This window comes from Convolutriloba macropyga, chromosome 1 (genome assembly GCF_964194025.1).
Source record: "Convolutriloba macropyga chromosome 1, txConMacr16.3, whole genome shotgun sequence".
Lineage (NCBI taxonomy): Eukaryota > Metazoa > Xenacoelomorpha > Acoela > Convolutidae > Convolutriloba > Convolutriloba macropyga.
In genome coordinates this window covers 25,628,727-25,649,002 of record NC_134468.1, presented here as the reverse complement: position 1 = coordinate 25,649,002, position 20,276 = coordinate 25,628,727, and the positions used below count along the sequence as shown (strand labels likewise).

General features: G+C 37.9%; 1 protein-coding gene across 7 annotated transcripts in view; it reads left to right on the top strand.

The window, feature by feature from the left end:
• Positions 1–20,276, top strand: part of LOC142347616 (uncharacterized) — a 236,395-nt gene that overhangs the window by 18,127 nt on the left and 197,992 nt on the right. The gene's annotated exons all lie outside the window — the stretch shown is intronic.

The following is a 20,276-nucleotide window of genomic DNA, read 5'->3' as shown; positions in this document are numbered from 1 at the left end:
AGTGGAATTTTAAAAAATTACACTTTAATTGCACTCTTTTGTCCAAGAGTGGACAAGTGTAATAATAATTTTAAGGTGTAATAATAAGAGTGTAAAAATAATTTAAAGGTGTAATACGAAGATTGTAAAAGAAAATTGAAAGTGCAATTATTATTTAAAATTACACTCTTGTTATTTAAAACTACACTCCTATAATTACACTCTTGCACCGCTAATTAAGCGGAGAAATAGGGGGTATTTTTTTTATTTTTACACTCTTTACACTCTTTTCCCCGTTATTTTCCGGGAAAATCCTCCCCCCCCCCCCCCCCCGGAACCCAAATTTAAAGTGTGAGTTGGTTCGGCACCAATGTGAAAGTTGTAAAACTCCATGTATCTGAAGAATTCCAGATCTTTTTTAAACAGTGCCAAATGTTTTAAACAGAGCCAAACTGTAGAAAAATGTGAAAGTCTGAGGTACACCAGGACAATTAGGGTTCTAGAATAATGTCAGATTCTCTCGTTCACCTCAACAAAGTTATTTAATTACACTTCATCAAATGACAAAATATAGAAATCAAGTTACAAAGCAAGCAATTCAATTCACCGTTTTAAATTATATGTTTCAAAAACTATTCTCATTTACATCTTACATCTACATCTTACATTACAAGCCAGTGACCCAACTAATTCAAGTGGACAACTTGGTCACTTTTCCCTCTCTAATTCGACAAAACTTCTTATTACTTGTTAAAAGGGCATCACAGCGTGGGTATGGTGACAATGGACTGATTAAACTAATCAGTTTACCTTATTAACCAATAGATTATTGAAAAAAAAACTATAAAACACCATAATTGATACTATACATTACCTTGACCCAAAATTTCACAAATTAGCTCAGCATTAAATAAAAAAGAAAATCAAGCGCACACGTTTTCGGCTCATTTTTCTCTTGCAATATGAGTAAAGCTCACTATGTTGCTAAATTTTCTCCAAAAATCCGTTAATAACAATAAGAATAACAACAGCAATGATAAGTATAATTTACAACTATAATCCTCTGAGAAAACACCATGTTGACTATTGCGCTTCGATTGTTTGTCTCTAGTGCAATCAACGGATGTCCGTTTTATTCCGTTTTACTTTGCGTTCACTTCGCAAACAGGATGCAAAAGTCGGCATTGACTTTTGCATCCTGTTTTAGTGACATTTAATCCATTAAATAAACATGAAATCGCCAAAACCCTCTTCGAAGAATAAAAAAGATAAAATATAGTTGTTTTTGTTGCAAACTGAACTAACACTTTCAATTCAATGTTTTTTTCTGATCCCATTTTGTCCATTGACCTTGTTTCCGTCTAGTGAAAACTGAATTTGCCCAAAAGCAGTATCTTATGTTAACATGGATAAATAAAAACGAAAATATCCAGAGAAACCATTTTAGTTCACAGCTACAATGTTCTTTTTATGTTTGGTTATGTGACTGATTGCACTTATTTTTAAAAAAATCTTGGAAATTTTGGGAATATTAGTCCAAATTATGTCAATTTTTTCTCCCAGTAGTGTTTAAGAGTTATTCGACATGCACAATCTAATGCAAACGGCTTTAACTGTTTTGATTAAAAACTGATAATTGTTTCAATTGTGACTTTTTGTCCACACCCTAGTGATGAGCGGATTCAAATCTTGCAAGAATCTTGCAAGATGATTCAAAACTTGCAAGATTCTTGCAAGAATCTTGCAAGATATCAATCAAGGCCAAAAAATAAATCTGGGTACAAGTGTTTTAGGAAACATCTTTGAAGCAAGTTTTTGTTTACTGAACAAGTTACGAAGCCTAATTCTACGAAAAAAAAATAGCCAGGATTCAAAATCTTGCAAGAATCTTGCAAGATTTTGAATTCCGGAAAAAATATTTATGTGTTTTTGGTAGCTAAAACTAACTGAAAACCAAACATCATGACTTATATCAGAATTCTTGATCAGCAAAACTGAAAAAAAATGAATTTTTTCGTCAACGCCTTTTGAATGTGAAATCTTGCAAGAATCTTGCAAGATTCTTGCAAGATTTTGAATTCACATACAACTTTCCGGCAAATAAATAGAAATTACTCGAGGCAATCAAATCCGTCTTTTTAAAGTTCAATTTACCAAATAAAAAACAGAATTATTTCAATATTTCTCTTATCTTTCATTACAACAAATTATTTTTAGAGAAACAAACAGTTGGGACTTTTTGTTACTGATCCTGTCCGTAATTTAGCATGTTTTTGTTGTAGTAAAAAAAATCCAATCAATTTGAAGTCTAATTATCTTCCTAAGGAGATTTAAATTAACCCATGATGCCTTCAGTTGATAGCTATTAGTGTTAATGTCCTTGAAGTGTTTTCATTAAAAAAAATCGATGTCTTTTTGAAAATTCATCTTTTGTTCTTCTTTCATTCGATTTATTGTTCAATCTTCATGTCAGAAAGTCAACCTTGGCTTTCTGGTAAATCAAACATTAACTTCGTTTTTGATCTTATGCTAGGTAATGCTTCTTTTTGGGACAAAGAGAAAGCAACAGTCGGAGTTTTTTATTTCTGATATTTTGCAATGTACCGCAACAAACTAATTGTAAAAATGATATATTAGTTCGTTCAACCAATCTTAAAGTCATCTCATAGAAAGAAAAAAACTGTTTCAAAAATATGGCATTTCAGTTCTATGGTGCTTTTAATAACTCTTGTTCCAAATCTTTTTTTGTCAAATCACACAAAAGAAGCCGGCCTCAAGGGCGAGGTGGGAATTTTCTCCCAGTTCACAGTAGTGGTCTTGGGTGTTCATAACTACTAAATGGACTTGAATTACGTTCAGAATTGTCCACGTTGCACTGTTTTTAGCCGTTCTGCTCAATTGTTTGAGAAGTTGGTGTCTCCCATTAGCCCAAAATTCGCGGTTACGCTTCATGTGTTTGACGATTTCTCCAAAACTACTGTACCAAATTGAACGGCCATTGTCTTTTTTGACGAACACTGAATGACTTTGTTTGCAGTGTTTAGTTGGTTTCCCAACTCGGCCTAAAAAACAAGTTACTAATGTTTAAACTTTAAAAAGTTGAAGTAAACCTTAATTTTTTTGGGGCTCGCTTATTGTTTCTGACGACTTTTCTTGATCTACTCTGCCAATTTGGCCTAGCATAGTGTCGTTTTGTTGAATATAGGTTTTTCCAGTGTTTGCTGTCTTCATTTGGTATCTAAATTGGCCTGCTCAGGACGTTAGTAAGCTGTAAATCTTAAAAATTAAAAAAATTTATTTTTTAATTGTTTTTCAGTTCTGATATAGTTCTTCATCTAAATTGGTTATTGTTGCTTGCAAATTGTGTTGTTTTGGCTTTGTTCCAGTCCCTGAAGTTTTCCAAAACTTAGCTTTTGGGAAATCATCAATTTTTCATTCTTTGCGAAATCAAATTTCTAGTTAGAGGTCTTCTGTCTTTTTTTTTATCAAAACACACAAAATAACCTGGCCTCTAGAATTTTTTCCCACTTCGCAGTGGGTGTCTTGGGTGTTCAGTAACTACTCAGTGGACTTTAATTAGGTTCTGAAGTGTCCGATTGGTACCGTTTTTAGTCGTTTTGCATAATTTTGCGAGAATTTAGGGTCTAGAAGACGGAGGTACGCTTCATGTGTTTGACGATTTCTCCAAACGTACTGTACTAAATGGGACGGCCATTCGCGCATTTTGTTGTTCCTGAACTCTCCTTGTATACAGGGTTGATAGATTCCTTACGTCGGCTTAATCAGAAAACTGGAGGAAAGAACTTGTTTTTATCACTTTGAGAAAGGAACTTAATGTTTTGTACTTTTTCGAATTTCTCATTGAATTTTTGGCCAAAACGAGTGATTATTGGCTTGATCGGTTGCTATTAAGAGGTTCTTCTCTGAAATGGCTAGTGACAGTCCTGAAAAATATTCTTTAGAACTGTTATTCAATGATGATTGCGGAAAAACGAATCCGTACTCAAATTTTGGGCTGAGTGGTGTTTTGCTTAATTGAAGAACTGTATCGTCGTGCGTTGACGATATTGTACCTATAACGGCTCATTTTGTCTGTACCAGACCCCTTTTGCTTTTGATGAGTAGTAATTACTCTGGCACGCCCTGGTCTAGAAGTTATTCAAGGACAAAGTTGCGAAAAGTAGCATTTTTGGGTAATCTTGTTGTCCACACAAGTTTCAGTACCCCACAATACCCGAGTAACCATACATATATGGGTTCGTTAGTTTCCTCCGATAGTGGGGAGTGTTTCCATATATATTTTTTATATGGTTTTATCGAGTTGAGAAGATCAACTTTAGCCCTGTATGCGCCGAACCTCGATTTTGGCCAATCTCTTCTCAATTTTCATGTCTGAGTGGTGTTTTGCGCAATTAAACAAGTTTTTCGGCTTGCGTTTTGTGTTTTCTAGACACTATTTAAGTTGTTGAAGCTAATGAAATCAAATAAAGGGGTTAATTCAACAATTTTTCTTTTTTCACGATTTCATCAAATTTCTGTGGATGTTGTTTTATGTCAAAACACACAAAACACCATAACCTTCATGGTGAGGTGGGAAATTTTTTTCCCACCTCACGATGAAGGTTTGCCTTGACCTAGAACGTGGAAGTGGACCAGAATTACACCCACAAATGCTCCGGGAACGCTGTTTCACGTTGTTTTACGTCGGTTCCGGAGATCTTGGGCTTCGATTTTAGCCCAAAAAATGGGGTACAGAACAGTATTTTGTTAATATCTTCTAAAGTACTGAACGAAATCAAACGGGAGTGGTCGCATTTTGTTAGCACTGAACCCCTCTTGCTTGCAGTATTTGGTTGGTTTCACAAATCGGCCTAATCAAAAAGTTAATAATGTTCAAATTTGAAATAGGTAGAATTTTCGGGCTATTCTGGGTGACCCAAATTTCGGTACAACAAAACGCGGGATTTACCAAACAAATGTTAGTGTTTTAGAATCCTCAGTTAGTGGGGAGTATCCCCATATATATTTTATATATTATATTATGTAGTTGAGATTGTCAATTTTGGCTCTGAACAGGTGTCACTTCGCTTTTTTGGGCATTTGGTACGGTACCTTATTATTGCTCTAACTCCTTGAAGAATGTACAGATTGGGCTCATTTTTTAATATGATGCGTATTTCAAGCAGTGCTACAAACTGTATTAAGGGGGTTTATTTTTGTTCCGCCGTTTCAGAGAAATTGGCCAGTAAAGTTGCCCTTGATTTTACCCCTAGAAGCGGTTGACAGCATCCGGTCACTTCTTGAAGCTTTGAATTTTATCAGTTCGGGTATGAAAATTACTGTCTTAAATTGCCTGTCTAATGTAGTTTCCGAATATGTATACTTTATATAGCGTTTTCTGAAGTTTAGGTGTTCAATTTTAGCTCTGAAGGTGGTGTATCTCTCCTCTAGGTCGATTTGGTACGGTGCCTTATATTTGCTATAACTCCTTGAAGAATGTACCGATTGGGCTCATTTTTTAATATGATGCGTATCTCAAGCCGTGCTACAAACTGTATTAAGCGGTTTTTTTTGTTAAGCCGTTTTCGAGAAATTGGCCAGTAAACTTGGCCCCAGTTTGACCTCCTGAGGAGAGAAACACTACCTTGAGTACTATATTAAACCTTGATTTGTTCGAATTGAACGGTAAATTTTAGTGTGTCAGATTGCTGTGTTAGTAGGGAGCGTGTCCATATATATTTTATGTATATCATTCCCAAATAATCATGATTTATTTAGCGAAACAGCAGTCGGACCGGGTCCCATATTGGTCATCGGTACGGTACCTTAATTTTGAAATATCTCCTCGCAGAGTGAACCGATTTTGGATCTGTTTGTTGATTTGAACTCACCATGAGCCGTACTTTAATTCCTGTAAATTTCGTGTAATTTCGTTCAGCCGTTATTGAGAAATTAGTGTGTATTTTAGCGAAACGTCAGTCGTTTTGGGTCAATTTGGGACTTTGGTACCGTACTTAGTTTTGCTAATTACTCGTCGTAGAGTTAACCGATTTCGAATCTGTGTGTTCAATTCAACTCGGCTTAAGCCGTACTTTAATTCCTGTGATGGGCGTATTTTTTCTTTCAGCCGTTTTTGAGAAATTGGCCCCGAAACATACGGTCGTTTTGACTTCTTAGTGACCGGTCCGTTTCACGTTTCTATTCGCAACTTTCATCAGATTTTCATTTCAGATTGATTGTAAAGTAAATTAATTCACACCGTGACAGATTACAACACGAAACACGAAAAGATTGTGAAACGTGAGTTAAAACCTCGAATCTTTGAATCCTCTATTTTTATGGTTTAGCTTCGAATCCTTTTTTTATGTTGAGTTGGAGTGCAAAGTGTTGCACTCAGATGATAGCAAAAAAAATTCTTCAGTAGTTGAGCTCACACTGCAGTGTGCTGAGCACAGAATGTTCTTCGCGCTTATTTTGGCTTTGTACTTAAAAAAATGTGAAGGAACGAACCAATACTCGTGCTGTCGTGCTAGGTCTGGTGTAGTGGTAGCAGTTTCATAAAAAGTGATTTTCAATGTAGTCAAGGACTTGTTCAAATCAATTGAGGGTCTATGTAGGAGTGTCATAACCCAGGTAGGTTCTAACAGAGAGGTAATTTTTGATCTAGGTGGCCTACAAAAAAAGTACTCAATACATTGTCAAATTTCGCGCTCAAAAACTAGCTATATGGTGTTTCAACATAAATCGCTTTTGAACCTAGTCAAGGACTTATTCAAATGAATTGAGGGTCTAAGGAGGAGTGTCACTGTCCGAGTACAGTCTGAGGGGCAAAGAATTTTTGACCTAGGTGGTATACGAAAAAAGTACTCTATACGTTGTCAAATTTCGCGCTCAAAAAATAGCTATATGGTGTTTCAACATAAATCGCTTTTGAACCTAGTCAAGGACTTATTCAAATGAATTGAGGGTCTAAGGAGGAGTGTCACTGTCCGAGTACAGTCTGAGGGGCAACGAATTTTTGACCTAGGTGGTATACGAAAAAAGTACTCTATACATTGTCAAATTTCCCGCTCAAAAAATAGCTATATGGTGTTTCAACATAAATCGCTTTTGAACCTAGTCAAGGACTTATTCAAATGAATTGAGGGTCTAAGGAGGAGTGTCACTGTCCGAGTACAGTCTGAGGGGCAAAGAATTTTCGACCTAGGTGGTATACGAAAAAAGTACTCTATACGTTGTCAAATTTCGCGCTGAAAAACTAGCTATGTGGTGTTTCAACATAAATCGCTTTTGAACCTAGTCAAGGACTTATTCAAATGAATTGAGGGTCTAAGGAGGAGTGTCACTGTCCGAGTACAGTCTGAGGGGCAAAGAATTTTTGACCTAGGTGGTATACGAAAAAAGTACTCTATACGTTGTCAAATTTCGCGCTCAAAAACTAGCTATATGGTGTTTCAACATAAATCTCTTTTGAACCTAGTCAAGGACTTATTCAAATGAATTGAGGGTCTAAGGAGGAGTGTCACTGTCCGAGTACAGTCTGAGGGGCAAAGAATTTTTGACCTAGGTGGTATACGAAAAAAGTACTCTATACGTTGTCAAATTTCGCGCTCAAAAACTAGTTATATGGTGTTTCAACATAAATCGCTTTTGAACCTAGTCAAGGACTTATTCAAATGAATTGAGGGTCTAAGGAGGAGTGTCACTGTCCGAGTACAGTCTGAGGGGTAAAGAATTTTTGACCCAGGTGGTATACGAAAAAAGTACTCTATACGTTGTCAAATTTCGCGCTCAAAAACTAGCTATATGGTGTTTCAACATAAATCGATTTTGAACCTAGTCAAGGACTTATTCAAATGAATTGAGGGTCTAAGGAGGAGTGTCACTGTCCGAGTACAGTCTGAGGGGTAAAGAATTTTTGACCTAGGTGGTATACTAAAAAAGTACTCTATACGTTGTCAAATTTCGCGCTCAAAAACTAGCTATATGGTGTTTTAACATAAATCGCTTTTGAACCTAGGAAGGACTTATTCAAATGAATTGAGGGTCTAAGGAGGAGTGTCACTGTCCGAGTACAGTCTGAGGGGCAAAAATTTTTTGACCTAGGTGGTATACGGAAAAAGTACTCTATACGTTGTCAAATTTCGCGCTCAAAAACTAGCTATAAGGTGTTTCAACATAAATCGCTTTTGAACCTAGTCAAGGACTTATTCAAATGAATTGAGGGTCTAAGGAGGAGTGTCACTGTCCGAGTACAGTCTTAGGGGCAAAGAATTTTTGACCCAGGTGGTATACGAAAAAAGTACTCTATACGTTGTCAAATTTGGCGCTGAAAAACTAGCTATGTGGTGTTTCAACATAAATCTCTTTTGAACCTAGTCAAGGACTTATTCAAATGAATTGAGGGTCTAAGGAGGAGTGTCACTGTCCGAGTACAGTCTGAGGGGTAACGAATTTTTGACCTAGGTGGTATACTAAAAAAGTACTCTATACGTTGTCAAATTTCGCGCTCAAAAACTAGCTATATGGTGTTTTAACATAAATCGCTTTTGAACCTAGGCAAGGACTTATTCAAATGAATTGAGGGTCTAAGGAGGAGTGTCACTGTCCGAGTACAGTCTGAGGGGCAAAAATTTTTTGACCTAGGTGGTATACGGAAAAAGTACTCTATACGTTGTCAAATTTCGCGCTCAAAAACTAGCTATAAGGTGTTTCAACATAAATCGCTTTTGAACCTAGTCAAGGACTTATTCAAATGAATTGAGGGTCTAAGGAGGAGTGTCACTGTCCGAGTACAGTCTGAGGGGTAAAGAATTTTTGACCTAGGTGGTATACTAAAAAAGTACTCTATACGTTGTCAAATTTCCCGCTCAAAAAATAGCTATATGGTGTTTCAACATAAATCGCTTTTGAACCTAGTCAAGGACTTATTCAAATGAATTGAGGGTCTAAGGAGGAGTGTCACTGTCCGAGTACAGTCTGAGGGGCAAAGAATTTTCGACCTAGGTGGTATACGAAAAAAGTACTCTATACGTTGTCAAATTTCGCGCTGAAAAACTAGCTATGTGGTGTTTCAACATAAATCGCTTTTGAACCTAGTCAAGGACTTATTCAAATGAATTGAGGGTCTAAGGAGGAGTGTCACTGTCCGAGTACAGTCTGAGGGGCAAAGAATTTTTGACCTAGGTGGTATACGAAAAAAGTACTCTATACGTTGTCAAATTTCGCGCTCAAAAACTAGCTATATGGTGTTTCAACATAAATCTCTTTTGAACCTAGTCAAGGACTTATTCAAATGAATTGAGGGTCTAAGGAGGAGTGTCACTGTCCGAGTACAGTCTGAGGGGCAAAGAATTTTTGACCTAGGTGGTATACGAAAAAAGTACTCTATACGTTGTCAAATTTCGCGCTCAAAAACTAGTTATATGGTGTTTCAACATAAATCGCTTTTGAACCTAGTCAAGGACTTATTCAAATGAATTGAGGGTCTAAGGAGGAGTGTCACTGTCCGAGTACAGTCTGAGGGGTAAAGAATTTTTGACCCAGGTGGTATACGAAAAAAGTACTCTATACGTTGTCAAATTTCGCGCTCAAAAACTAGCTATATGGTGTTTCAACATAAATCGATTTTGAACCTAGTCAAGGACTTATTCAAATGAATTGAGGGTCTAAGGAGGAGTGTCACTGTCCGAGTACAGTCTGAGGGGTAAAGAATTTTTGACCTAGGTGGTATACTAAAAAAGTACTCTATACGTTGTCAAATTTCGCGCTCAAAAACTAGCTATATGGTGTTTTAACATAAATCGCTTTTGAACCTAGGAAGGACTTATTCAAATGAATTGAGGGTCTAAGGAGGAGTGTCACTGTCCGAGTACAGTCTGAGGGGCAAAAATTTTTTGACCTAGGTGGTATACGGAAAAAGTACTCTATACGTTGTCAAATTTCGCGCTCAAAAACTAGCTATAAGGTGTTTCAACATAAATCGCTTTTGAACCTAGTCAAGGACTTATTCAAATGAATTGAGGGTCTAAGGAGGAGTGTCACTGTCCGAGTACAGTCTTAGGGGCAAAGAATTTTTGACCCAGGTGGTATACGAAAAAAGTACTCTATACGTTGTCAAATTTGGCGCTGAAAAACTAGCTATGTGGTGTTTCAACATAAATCTCTTTTGAACCTAGTCAAGGACTTATTCAAATGAATTGAGGGTCTAAGGAGGAGTGTCACTGTCCGAGTACAGTCTGAGGGGTAACGAATTTTTGACCTAGGTGGTATACTAAAAAAGTACTCTATACGTTGTCAAATTTCGCGCTCAAAAACTAGCTATATGGTGTTTTAACATAAATCGCTTTTGAACCTAGGCAAGGACTTATTCAAATGAATTGAGGGTCTAAGGAGGAGTGTCACTGTCCGAGTACAGTCTGAGGGGCAAAAATTTTTTGACCTAGGTGGTATACGGAAAAAGTACTCTATACGTTGTCAAATTTCGCGCTCAAAAACTAGCTATAAGGTGTTTCAACATAAATCGCTTTTGAACCTAGTCAAGGACTTATTCAAATGAATTGAGGGTCTAAGGAGGAGTGTCACTGTCCGAGTACAGTCTGAGGGGTAAAGAATTTTTGACCTAGGTGGTATACTAAAAAAGTACTCTATACGTTGTCAAATTTCGCGCTCAAAAACTAGCTATATGGTGTTTTAACATAAATCGCTTTTGAACCTAGGCAAGGACTTATTCAAATGAATTGAGGGTCTAAGGAGGAGTGTCACTGTCCGAGTACAGTCTGAGGGGCAAAAATTTTTTGACCTAGGTGGTATACGGAAAAAGTACTCTATACGTTGTCAAATTTCGCGCTCAAAAACTAGCTATAAGGTGTTTCAACATAAATCGCTTTTGAACCTAGTCAAGGACTTATTCAAATGAATTGAGGGTCTAAGGAGGAGTGTCACTGTCCGAGTACAGTCTTAGGGGCAAAGAATTTTTGACCTAGGTGGTATACGAAAAAAGTACTCTATACGTTGTCAAATTTGGCGCTGAAAAACTAGCTATGTGGTGTTTCAACATAAATCGCTTTTGAACCTAGTCAAGGACTTATTCAAATGAATTGAGGGTCTAAGGAGGAGTGTCACTGTCCGAGTACAGTCTTAGGGGTAAAGAATTTTTGACCTAGGTGGTATACTAAAAAAGTACTCTATACGTTGTCAAATTTCGCGCTCAAAAACTAGCTATATGGTGTTTCAACATAAATCGCTTTTGAACCTAGTCAAGGACTTATTCAAATGAATTGAGGGTCTAAGGAGGAGTGTCACTGTCCGAGTACAGTCTGAGGGGCAAAGAATTTTTGACCTAGGTGGTATACGAAAAAAGTACTCTATACGTTGTCAAATTTCGCGCTCAAAAACTAGCTATATGGTGTTTCAACTTAAATCGCTTTTGAACCTAGTCAAGGACTTATTCAAATGAATTGAGGGTCTAAGGAGGAGTGTCAATGTCCGAGTACAGTCTGAGGGGTAAAGATTTTTTGACCCAGGTGGTATACGAAAAAAGTACTCTATACGTTGTCAAATTTCGCGCTCAAAAACTAGCTATATGGTGTTTCAACATAAATCGCTTTTGAACCTAGTCAAGGACTTATTCAAATGAATTGAGGGTCTAAGGAGGAGTGTCACTGTCCGAGTACAGTCTGAGGGGTAAAGAATTTTTGACCTAGGTGGTATACTAAAAAAGTACTCTATACGTTGTCAAATTTCGCGCTCAAAAACTAGCTATATGGTGTTTCAACATAAATCGCTTTTGAACCAAGGCAAGGACTTATTCAAATGAATTGAGGGTCTAAGGAGGAGTGTCACTGTCCGAGTACAGTCTGAGGGGCAAAGAATTTTTGACCTAGGTGGTATACGAAAAAAGTACTCTATACGTTGTCAAAGTTCGCGCTCAAAAACTAGCTATAAGGTGTTTCAACATAAATCGCTTTTGAACCTAGTCAAGGACTTTTTCAAATGAATTGAGGGTCTAAGGAGGAGTGTCACTGTCCGAGTAAAGTCTTAGGGGCAAAGAATTTTTGACCTAGGTGGTATACGAAAAAAGTACTCTATACGTTGTCAAATTTCGCGCTCAAAAACTAGCTATATGGTGTTTCAACATAAATCGCTTTTGAACCTAGTCAAGGACTTATTCAAATGAATTGAATGTCTGAGGAGGAGTGTCACTGTCCGAGTACAGTCTGAGGGGCAAAGAATTTTTGACCTAGGTGGTATACGAAAAAAGTACTCTGTACGTTGTCAAATTTCGCGCTCAAAAACTAGCTATATGGTGTTTCAACATAAATCGCTTTTGAACCTAGTCAAGGACTTAATCAAATGAATTCAGGGTCTAAGGAGGAGTGTCACTGTTCGAGTACAGTCTGAGGGGCAAAGAATTTTTGACCTAGGTGGTATACGAAAAAAGTACTCTATACGTTGTCAAATTTCGCGCTCAAAAACTAGCTATAAGGTGTTTCAACATAAATCGCTTTTGAACCTAGTTAAGGACTTATTCAAATGAATTGAGGGTCTAAGGAGGAGTGTCACTGTCCGAGTACAGTCTGAGGGGCAAAGAATTTTTGACCTAGGTGGTATACGAAAAAAGTACTCTATACGTTGTCAAATTTCGCGCTCAAAAACTAGCTATATGGTGTTTCAACTTAAATCGCTTTTGAACCTAGTCAAGGACTCATTCAAATGAACTGAGGGTCTAAGGAGGAGTGTCACTGTCCGAGTACAGTCTGAGAGGTAAAGAATTTTTGACCTAGGTGGTATACGAAAAAAGTACTCTATACGTTGTCAAATTTCGCGCTCAAAAACTAGCTATATGGTGTTTCAACATAAATCGCTTTTGAACCTAGTCAAGGACTTATTCAAATGAATTGAGGGTCTAAGGAGGAGTGTCACTGTCCGAGTACAGTCTTAGGTGCAAAGAATTTTTGACCTAGGTGGTATACGAAAAAGTACTCTACGTTGTCAAATTTCGCGCTCAAAAACTAGCTATATGGTGTTTCAACATAAATCGCTTTTGAACCTAGTCAAGGACTTATTCAAATGAATTCAGGGTCTAAGGAGGAGTGTCACTGTTTGAGTGCAGTCTGAGGGGTAAAGAATTTTTGACCTAGGTGGTATACGGAAAAAGTACTCTATGCGTTGTCAAATTTCGCGCTCAAAAACTAGCTATAAGGTGTTTCAACATAAATCGCTTTTGAACCTGGTCAAGGACTTATTCAAATGAATTGAGGGTCTAAGGAGGAGTGTCACTGTCCGAGTACAGTCTGAGAGGTAAAGAATTTTTGACCTAGGTGGTATACGAAAAAAGTACTCTATACGTTGTCAAATTTCGCGCTCAAAAACTAGCTATATGGTGTTTCAACATAAATCGCTTTTGAACCTAGTCAAGGACTTATTCAAATGAATTGAGGGTCTAAGGAGGAGTGTCACTGTCCGAGTACAGTCTTAGGGGCAAAGAATTTTTGACCTAGGTGGTATACGAAAAAAGTACTCTATACGTTGTCAAATTTCGCGCTCAAAAACTAGCTATATGCTGTTTCAACATAAATCGCTTTTGAACCTAGTCAAGGACTTATTCAAATGAATTGAGGGTCTAAGGAGGAGTGTCACTGTCCGAGTACAGTCTTAGGGGCAAAGAATTTTTGACCTAGGTGGTATACGAAAAAAGTACTCTATACGTTGTCAAATTTCGCGCTCAAAAACTAGCTATATGGTGTTTCAACATAAATCGCTTTTGAACCTAGTCAAGGACTTATTCAAATGAACTGAGGGTCTAAGGAGGAGTGTCACTGTCCGATTACAGTCTGAGGGGTAAAAAATTTTTGACCTAGGTGGTATACGAAAAAAGTACTCTATACGTTGTCAAATTTCGCGCTCAAAAACTAGCTATATGGTGTTTCAACATAAATCGCTTTTGAACCTAGTCAAGGACTTATTCAAATGAATTGAGGGTCTAAGGAGGAGTGTCACTTTCCGAGTACAGTCTTAGGGGCAAAGAATTTTTGACCTAGGTGGTATACGAAAAAAGTACTCTATACGTTGTCAAATTTCGCGCTCAAAAACTAGCTATATGGTGTTTCAACATAAATCGCTTTTGAACCTAGTCAAGGACTTATTCAAATGAATTGAGGGTCTAAGGAGGAGTGTCAATGTCCGAGTACAGTCTTAGGGGCAAAGAATTTTTGACCTAGGTGGTATACGAAAAAAGTACTCTATACGTTGTCAAATTTCGCGCTCAAAAACTAGCTATATGGTGTTTCAACATAAATCTCTTTTGAACCTAGTAAAGGACTTATTCAAATGAATTGAGGGTCTAAGGAGGAGTGTCACTGTCCGAGTACAGTCTGAGGGGCAAAGAATTTTTGACCTAGGTGGTATACGAAAAAAGTACTCTATACGTTGTCAAATTTCGCGCTCAAAAACTAGCTATATGGTGTTTCAACTTAAATCGCTTTTGAACCTAGTCAAGGACTTATTCAAATGAACTGCGGGTCTAAGGAGGAGTGTCACTGTCCGAGTACAGTCTGAGGTGTAAAGAATTTTTGACCTAGGTGGTATACGAAAAAAGTACTCTATACGTTGTCAAATTTCGCGCTCAAAAACTAGCTATATGGTGTTTCAACATAAATCGCTTTTGAACCTAGTCAAGGACTTATTCAAATGAATTGAGGGTCTAAGGAGGAGTGTCACTGTCCGAGTACAGTCTTAGGGGCAAAGAATTTTTGACCTAGGTGGAATACGAAAAAAGTACTCTATACGTTGTCAAATTTCGCGCTCAAAAACTAGCTATATGGTGTTTCAACATAAATCGCTTTTGAACCTAGTCAAGGACTTATTCAAATGAATTGAGGGTCTAAGGAGGAGTGTCACTGTCCGAGTACAGTCTGAGGGGCAAAGAATTTTTGACCTAGGTGCTACACGAAAAAAGTACTTTATACGTTGTCAAATTTCGCGCTGAAAAACTAGCTATGTGGTGTTTCAACATAAATCGCTTTTGAACCTAGTCAAGGACTTATTCAAATGAATTGAGGGTCTGAGGAGGAGTGTCACTGTCCGAGTACAGTCTGAGGGGCGAAGAATTTTTGACCTAGGTGGTATACGAAAAAAGTACTCTATACGTTGTCAAATTTCGCGCTCAAAAACTAGCTGTATGGTGTTTCAACATAAATCTCTTTTGAACCTAGTCAAGGACTTATTCAAATGAATTGAGGGTCTAAGGAGGAGTGTCACTGTCCGAGTACAGTCTGAGGGGCAAAGAATTTTTGACCTAGGTGGTATACGAAAAAAGTACTCTATACGCTGTCAAATTTCGCGCTCAAAAACTAGCTATATGGTGTTTCAACATAAATCGCTTTTGAACCTAGTCAAGGACTTATTCAAATGAATTGAGGGTCTAAGGAGGAGTGTCACTGTCCGAGTACAGTCTGAGGGGCAAAGAATTTTTGACCTAGGTGGTATACGAAAAAAGTACTCTATACGTTGTCAAATTTCGCGCTCAAAAACTAGCTATATGGTGTTTCAACATAAATCGCTTTTGAACCTAGTCAAGGACTTATTCAAATGAATTGAGGGTCTAAGGAGGAGTGTCACTGTCCGAGTACAGTCTGAGGGGTAAAGAATTTTTGACCTAGGTGGTATACGAAAAAAGTACTCTATACGTTGTCAAATTTCGCGCTCAAAAACTAGCTATATGGTGTTTCAACATAAATCGCTTTTGAACCTAGTCAAGGACTTATTCAAATGAATTGAGGGTCTAAGGAGGAGTGTCACTGTCCGAGTACAGTCTTAGGGGCAAAGGATTTTTGACCTAGGGGGTATACGAAAAAAGTACTCTATACGTTGTCAAATTTCGCGCTCAAAAACTAGCTATAAGGTGTTTCAACATAAATCGCTTTTGAACCTAGTCAAGGACTTATTCAAATGAATTGAGGGTCTAAGGAGGAGTGTCAATGTCCGAGTACAGTCTGAGGGGCAAAGAATTTTTGACCTAGGTGGTATACGAAAAAAGTACTCTATACGTTGTCAAATTTCGCGCTCAAAAACTAGCTATATGGTGTTTCAACATAAATCGGTTTTGAACCTAGTCAAGGACTTATTCAAATGAATTGAGGGTCTAAGGAGGAGTGTCACTGTCCGAGTACAGTCTGAGGGGCGAAGAATTTTTGACCTAGGTGGTATACGAAAAAAGTACTCTATACGTTGTCAAATTTCGCGCTCAAAAACTAGCTGTATGGTGTTTCAACATAAATCTCTTTTGAACCTAGTCAAGGACTTATTCAAATGAATTGAGGGTCTAAGGAGGAGTGTCACTGTCCGAGTACAGTCTGAGGGGCAAAGAATTTTTGACCTAGGTGGTATACGAAAAAAGTACTCTATACGTTGTCAAATTTCGCGCTCAAAAACTAGCTATATGGTGTTTCAACATAAATCGCTTTTGAACCTAGTCAAGGACTTATTCAAATGAATTGAGGGTCTAAGGAGGAGTGTCACTGTCCGAGTACAGTCTGAGGGGCAAAGAATTTTTGACCTAGGTGGTATACGAAAAAAGTACTCTATACGTTGTCAAATTTCGCGCTCAAAAACTAGCTATATGGTGTTTCAACATAAATCGCTTTTGAACCTAGTCAAGGACTTATTCAAATGAATTGAGGGTCTAAGGAGGAGTGTCACTGTCCGAGTACAGTCTGAGGGGTAAAGAATTTTTGACCTAGGTGGTATACGAAAAAAGTACTCTATACGTTGTCAAATTTCGCGCTCAAAAACTAGCTATATGGTGTTTCAACATAAATCGCTTTTGAACCTAGTCAAGGACTTATTCAAATGAATTGAGGGTCTAAGGAGGAGTGTCACTGTCCGAGTACAGTCTTAGGGGCAAAGGATTTTTGACCTAGGGGGTATACGAAAAAAGTACTCTATACGTTGTCAAATTTCGCGCTCAAAAACTAGCTATAAGGTGTTTCAACATAAATCGCTTTTGAACCTAGTCAAGGACTTATTCAAATGAATTGAGGGTCTAAGGAGGAGTGTCACTGTCCAAGTACAGTCTGAGGGGTGAAGAATTTTTGACCTAGGTGGTATACGAAAAAAGTACTCTATACGTTGTCAAATTTCGCGCTCAAAAACTAGCTATATGGTGTTTCAACATAAATCGCTTTTGAACCTAGTCAAGGACTTATTCAAATGAATTGAGGGTCTAAGGAGGAGTGTCACTGTCCGAGTACGGTCTGAGGGGCAAAGAATTTTTGACCTAGGTGGTATACGAAAAAAGTACTCTATACGTTGTCAAATTTCGCGCTGAAAAACTAGCTATGTGGTGTTTCATCATAAATCGCTTTTGAACCTAGTCAAGGACTTATTCAAATGAATTGAGGGTCTAAGGAGGTGTGTCACTGTACGAGTACAGTCTGAGGGGCAAAGAATTTTTGACCTAGGTGGTATACGAAAAAAGTACTCTATACGTTGTCAAATTTCGCGCTCAAAAACTAGCTATATGGTGTTTCAACATAAATCGCTTTTGAACCTAGTCAAGGACTTATTCAAATGAATTGAGGGTCTAAGGAGGAGTGTCACTGTCCGAGTACAGTCTGAGGGGCAAAGAATTTTTGACCAAGGTGGTATACGAAAAAAGTACTCTATACGTTGTCAAATTTCGCGCTCAAAAACTAGCTATATGGTGTTTCAACATAAATCGGTTTTGAACCTAGTCAAGGACTTATTCAAATGAATTGAGGGTCTAAGGAGGAGTGTCACTGTCCGAGTACAGTCTGAGGGGTAAAAAATTTTTGACCTAGGTGGTATACGAAAAAAGTACTCTATACGTTGTCAAATTTCGCGCTCAAAAACTAGCTATATGGTGTTTCAACATAAATCGCTTTTGAACCTAGTCAAGGACTTATTCAAATGAATTGAGGGTCTAAGGAGGAGTGTCACTGTCCGAGTACAGTCTGAGGGGCAAAGAATTTTTGACCAAGGTGGTATACGAAAAAAGTACTCTATACGTTGTCAAATTTCGCGCTCAAAAACTAGCTATATGGTGTTTCAACATAAATCGGTTTTGAACCTAGTCAAGGACTTATTCAAATGAATTGAGGGTCTAAGGAGGAGTGTCACTGTCCGAGTACAGTCTGAGGGGTAAAAAATTTTTGACCTAGGTGGTATACGAAAAAAGTACTCTATACGTTGTCAAATTTCGCGCTCAAAAACTAGCTATATGGTGTTTCAACATAAATCGGTTTTGAACCTAGTCAAGGACCTATTCAAATGAATTGAGGGTCTAAGGAGGAGTGTCACTGTCCGAGTACAGTCTGAGGGGCAAAGAATTTTTGACCAAGGTGGTATACGAAAAAAGTACTCTATACGTTGTCAAATTTCGCGCTCAAAAACTAGCTATATGGTGTTTCAACATAAATCGGTTTTGAACCTAGTCAAGGACTTATTCAAATGAATTGAGGGTCTAAGGAGGAGTGTCACTGTCCGAGTACAGTCTGAGGGGTAAAAAATTTTTGACCTAGGTGGTATACGAAAAATACTCTATACGTTGTCAAATTTCGCGCTCAAAAACTAGCTATATGGTGTTTCAACATAAATCGGTTTTGAACCTAGTCAAGGACTTATTCAAATGAATTGAGGGTCTAAGGAGGAGTGTCACTGTCCGAGTACAGTCTGAGGGGCAAAGAATTTTTGACCAAGGTGGTATACGAAAAAAGTACTCTATACGTTGTCAAATTTCGCGCTCAAAAACTAGCTATATGGTGTTTCAACATAAATCGGTTTTGAACCTAGTCAAGGACTTATTCAAATGAATTGAGGGTCTAAGGAGGAGTGTCACTGTCCGAGTACAGTCTGAGGGGTAAAAAATTTTTGACCTAGGTGGTATACGAAAAAAGTACTCTATACGTTGTCAAATTTCGCGCTCAAAAACTAGCTATATGGTGTTTCAACATAAATCGGTTTTGAACCTAGTCAAGGACTTATTCAAATGAATTGAGGGTCTAAGGAGGAGTGTCACTGTCCGAGTACAGTCTGAGGGGCAAAGAATTTTTGACCAAGGTGGTATACGAAAAAAGTACTCTATACGTTGTCAAATTTCGCGCTCAAAAACTAGCTATATGGTGTTTCAACATAAATCGGTTTTGAACCTAGTCAAGGACTTATTCAAATGAATTGAGGGTCTAAGGAGGAGTGTCACTGTCCGAGTACAGTCTGAGGGGTAAAAAATTTTTGACCTAGGTGGTATACGAAAAAAGTAATCTATACGTTGTCAAATTTCGCGCTCAAAAACTAGCTATATGGTGTTTCAGCATAAATCGGTTTTGAACCTAGTCAAGGACTTATTCAAATGAATTGAGGGTCTAAGGAGGAGTGTCACTGTCCGAGTACAGTCTGAGGGGTAAAAAAATTTTGACCTAGGTGGTATACGAAAAAAGTACTCTATACGTTGTCAAATTTCGCGCTCAAAAACTAGCTATATGGTGTTTCAACATAAATCGCTTTTGAACCTAGTCAAGGACTTATTCAAATGAATTGAGGGTCTAAGGAGGAGTGTCACTGTCCGAGTACAGTCTGAGGGGCAAAGAATTTTTGACCAATGTGGTATACGAAAAAAGTACTCTATACGTTGTCAAATTTCGCGCTCAAAAACTAGCTATATGGTGTTTCAACATAAATCGGTTTTGAACCTAGTCAAGGACTTATTCAAATGAATTGAGGGTCTAAGGAGGAGTGTCACTGTCCGACTACAGTCTGAGGGGTAAAAAATTTTTGACCTAGGTGGTATACGAAAAAAGTACTCTTTACGTTGTCAAATTTCGCGCTCAAAAACTAGCTATATGGTGTTTCAACATAAATCGCTTTTGAACCTAGTCAAGGACTTATTCAAATGAATTGAGGGTCTAAGGAGGAGTGTCACTGTCCGAGTACAGTCTGAGGGGCAAAGAATTTTTGACCAAGGTGGTATACGAAAAAAGTACTCTATACGTTGTCAAATTTCGCGCTCAAAAACTAGCTATATGGTGTTTCAACATAAATCGGTTTTGAACCTAGTCAAGGACTTATTCAAATGAATTGAGGGTCTAAGGAGGAGTGTCACTGTCCGAGTACAGTCTGAGGGGTAAAAAATTTTTGACCTAGGTGGTATACGAAAAAAGTACTCTATACATTGTCAAATTTCGCGCTCAAAAACTAGCTATATGGTGTTTCAACATAAATCGGTTTTGAACCTAGTCAAGGACTTATTCAAATGAATTGAGGGTCTAAGGAGGAGTGTC